The sequence below is a fragment of the Rhinoderma darwinii genome, unplaced genomic scaffold (assembly GCF_050947455.1).
Source record: "Rhinoderma darwinii isolate aRhiDar2 unplaced genomic scaffold, aRhiDar2.hap1 Scaffold_667, whole genome shotgun sequence".
In the NCBI taxonomy this organism is placed as follows: domain Eukaryota; kingdom Metazoa; phylum Chordata; class Amphibia; order Anura; family Rhinodermatidae; genus Rhinoderma; species Rhinoderma darwinii.
The window spans coordinates 148,178-152,875 of NW_027464224.1; the positions used below are offsets into that span (position 1 = coordinate 148,178).

General features: G+C 51.3%; 1 pseudogene; it reads left to right on the plus strand.

Annotated features, from left to right (window-relative positions):
* The first annotated feature begins 3,889 nt into the window (after nt 1-3,889).
* LOC142728056 (5S ribosomal RNA) lies at nt 3,890-4,008 on the plus strand (annotated as a pseudogene).
* The last annotated feature ends 690 nt before the right edge of the window (nt 4,009-4,698 follow it).

Here is a 4,698-nt window from a genome sequence, read left to right on the forward strand (position 1 = left end):
CTGAAAGGGTGACCTAGGTCACCACACAGGTTACACCTAATCTGCTCACACGATGCGGCCAGATGACCTACCCCCCCACAATGAGCGCACTTCTGCACAGTGCAGCTTGCGCTCAAGTGTGAGGGGTCGCCACACCGGTGACACAGCTTCGGCTGCCCCTGGTAGAAGACAAGGATTCGATCTCTTCCCAAGAAAGCAGATGATGGTATGTGGGACACCGTCTGCCCCAGACGCTTAAGTTTGACCATAAACGTCCAGGCTCCCGACCAGATGCCAAACTCATCGCAGTTCTTCCGTGGCATCTCTGCTACCTCTCCGTATCTTCCCAACCAGGTCATGATGTCCACACAGGAAAGCGACTCGTTACGGGTAAGAACGGTCACTTTCCTGAGACCATTCTGGCGAGAGATTGCTTGCGCAGCAAACCCTCGCCAGCCGGGCTCGCTTTTCACCAGCTCATAGTTCCCCCAGAAGACCTCAAGGCCCCCCGGCTGAACAAAGCTGATGTCAAACTCAGCCGTACCATGAGGATGTATCAAGGCGTAGATGTCACTCGCCTTGAAGCCCATCTCCAGCAGCAGCTCCACCACCCTCTTACGAGGAGGGCACGCATCATTGCCACGCCACTGGAGACGGACCACATTCCTCCTGGCCACGGCCGGCCCGGTTGTTGGGAGCGACCACTGATCTCCCCGTCTCTCTCGGAAGGCATCCAGACCATACCTATTTATCCAAAAGGATAGGTCCTTCTGCACTCCCCCTACTGTTATCGTCTGCTTCCCCTCCCTTAAGGCTTCTAGGAGGCGCTGTTGCAAACTGCCGTCCCCGGGCCCAGAAGATGAGGATGGGTGGGCCGACGGTCCCCCCACCACAACGCCCGCATACGACCTGCCGGGCGCTCTGGCAGAAGGAGCAACCGGCCCGCCACTGGTTGACACTCCCCCCACAATATTACAACCCACATTAACATCCACAACATTACCACCACCAACAATATTACCAACACTACTAACATTACCATTAATATTTACATTTTCACTTACATTCCTCTCCACAACTTTCATACCGGCCAGGCTGGTTACAGAGTTCTTCCTCTTGTCGATGGGCTTTTTATAAGTTGTTTTTGTCGTTTTTGGGGTCTCCACATCATCAGGTGCCGCTACTTCTGGGGCGCCGCCGGATATCTCAGGCGGCAATCCCTCAGCACCCTCCGCTTCACCGACCTCCATTTCTGCTGCGCCACCTATGCGATGTTCGGGAGGAGGGGTGCCGTCACCCCCCGTGCCCGCTAAACCCCTCCCACCGCCTTGCGGCGATGCAGATGGAGGGGCCGCAGGCACAGCTAGAGCCGCTCCCGGCACCAAACCACCCCCCCCCTCCCGTCGGGGGGTGGCCAGCAGTGCCGGAGCCTCTTCTACCGCCACAACTCGCTGCCGCAACACTTTTTGGTGCGTCCGCCGGCCGAGTCACATGACCAGCGGACTTCCGGTTTTTCGGCGCCACATCCGGTTTCCGGTTCCCCCGTCCCCCGGCCTCCGGCTTGCGCCAGAGACCGGCTTCTGAGGTTCCTCATCCGCCGGACACGGGGACACGCCCCCTAGCGCCACGTGGCCATCGACACCACCTCCTTTACAGGAGACGGCGTCTGGCGCCATCTTGGCCACATTGCTCAAAACCAGCACCATGTCTTTCTGCCCACATACCCGCCACGACCCCACTGCAGAGGCCGGAGCTGGGGGATTTGCGGGGTTTGCGTCCCGAACCGAGCTCTCACCCGGTCCGGAACGCAAGGAAGACAGGTAGGAATATTTATAGGATACCCCACCTGTCTTCGCCTTTGTTTTCTTCCGCCTTAACTTCCATAACTTTTTCTTCTGCACTTTGTCCTCCTCTGGTGGCAACTCCGCTCCAAAAGTAAAGTTCTGGAGGGACACTGGGGACTCCTGCAGCCGTATTTGCGTGAGCAACCCCGGGGGGTGCCCACTGCCCGATTCAATGTCATGCACACCTTGGCTGCAGGTAAGTTCCCCACTTGCCCCTCCGTTACTGCCTTCCCAGGGGTCCTCCGAGCCCGTCTCCTCCCGGGTTGGCGTCCTCTCCACACTTTCGTCCATTTCAGTGGCCTCCAATTTTGCGGCCTCCATTTTTTCGGCCTCCATTTTTGCGGCCTCCATTTTTGCGGCCTCCATTTTTGCGGCCTCCATTTTTGCGGCCTCCTTCTCTGCAGCTTCCACTGCACCTTTAGCAGCCAGTGCTTTTACTCCCCTTTTGCAGGGGGTTTCATTACTTTGCGTGGGGGACGCCATCAGGGAAAACCTTTCATCATTCTCCAATTTCTCCCCGAAGGCTCCCCCACCGACCACAATCTCCATCTTTCTCTCCTCCACCATATTAATTTCTTCAAGTAGTTCCTTTACCTGTAGATTATACCGGGACCTCTTGGCGCCTGATGTTTTCGCTGCTCGTCCCCTTGCGGCCGCCAGATCTTCCCGCAGCCGCCGCAGGGACTTACCGAGGTCCCGGTATTCTTCCAGCCGGGCAGCTAGGCGGGAGCTGAAGGTTTCCACCGACTCTCCCGACCGCAGTAGCCCCCATTCCTCTACCGTGCTCTGGTCCTCAGGTCTGGCATCTGGCCTTGCTGGGCCTTCTGGTCCTCCACCTGGATGATCCGCCATGTCTCTCCTCCTGGCTCCTTCCAGAGCCCCAGCATCAGGGGGGGCCGCACAGATCTTTCCACGGGATGACCTTCTCACCCCTGATGCTGGCTGCACGCTCCCAGCAGGTTGGGAAGACCCTCTACCCCCCGCCTGCATGCTCCAGGGGGTAGAGGTCTGAGGCTCCATGTATGAATGGAGCCTCCTTCAGGGTAGCTTCCTTAGCCCAGGCAGGTGATAGAAACCTGGGCTGGTGAAAGAAAGGAAACTCCCTGGATTCCGGGTGTGGTCCACACTCACAGCACACACACAGCAGCTCCCAAACACACAACCTCCCTCCTTGCTAGTCACTGCTGGTGTGGCGTTTCTCTGGTAAAACCTGCTGTGTTACAGATTTTTTTGTATTACAAATGAATTTCGGCCAAAAAAATTAAATTTGTACATTTCACCTCTACTTTGCCTTAATTCCTGTGAAACGCCTAAAGGGTTAAAATACTTTCTGAATGTGGTTTTGAATACCTTGAGGGGTGCAGTTTTCAGAATAGGGTGATTTATGGGTACTTTCTAATATAGAATGCCCTCAAAGCCACTTCAGAACTGAACTGGTCCCTGAAAAAATGGCCTATTGAAATTTTCTTGAAAATATGAGAAATTGCTGCTAAAGTTCTAAGCCTTGTAACATCCTAGAAAAATAAAAGTACGTGAAAAAAATGATGCAAACATACAGTAGACATATGGGGATGTTAACTAGTAACTATTTTGTGTGGTATTACTATCTGTTTTGCAAGCAAATACATTTAAAATTTAGAAAAATGCAAATATTTGCAAATTTTTGCTAAAATTTGAAGTTTTTCACAAATAAATATTGAATTTATCGACCAATTTTTTTCACTAACATAAAGTACAATATGTCACGAGAAAATAATCTCAGAATCGCTTGGATAGGCAAAAGCAGTTAAAGAGTTATTACCAATTAAATTGACACATCAGATTTGAAAAAATCATGTGCCCACATGGCCAAAACAGGCTGTGTCCTAATGGGGTTAAATGTCAATGGCCATTCTAAGCTGAATGTGCCTGCTCTTGTCAGATCGCTGAAGTTACAAAGCTTAAGGCCTGGCTCGTACCAGTGTGGGAGACTGTCTGGGAATCTGTGGTGCGGTTGCCTTTTTATTATGTTGTTTAGATTTTGTTTCACAATCGATTAAAAAGGACCATGGATTAAAGCATCTAATGTCAATGGCCGCTCTAAGCTGAATGTGCCTGCTCTCATCAGATCGCAGAAGTTACACAGCTTAAGGCCTCACTAGTACCAGTGTGGGAAACTTTCTGGGAATCCGTGGTGCTGTTGATCTATTGTTATGCCCAGTGGTGAACCTAGCCCCTCTTCTGCCTGAGGCGAACTATAAAAAGACGCCCCCCCCAAATCTATCCGAGTTTTCTCTTTACTAGCTTTATACAACAAACATACAGTATATGATTTTTTTAAATAGGATAACATTTGTAGTTTATTTGTTAAAGTGCTGTTTAATGTATAGAAAAGACTTAAAGAATTCCACTTACTGTATTACTATAGTATCATAGATTAGCAACGCAGCATTAACACTGAAAATGGTTTAACGCATCTTCTATGTCCACTTTTTATTACCTAATTGACTTATAATTTTTTAAATGAGTTCAGTGGCCCGGCGTGGACGGCATGATGCAGTGACGTCATCATGCCGAGCAGTTCACATCATCAGCATGCTCCCGATCTCCTGTAGACCTCAAGTCTAAACCAGGCTGTGGCCTACAAGAGCAAATGGCGGAGCAGGGAGCCAGTGGCCAGGGGTTGGCTGAAAAATTTTAGTTTGGGGGGCAAGCACACAGCACTGGCCCAAGAGTAACGGCCCATTCTGTGGGCACTGGGCAATTGGCGAGTTTGCCCCTCTAACACCGCTACGGAAGAACTCTGCTACCTGTCAACAGAAAAATCATCCACCAGGAGGAAAAACGTTTCTTGTTAGCGGAGTACAAGAAAGCCTCACCTGGGAAATAGACTTTC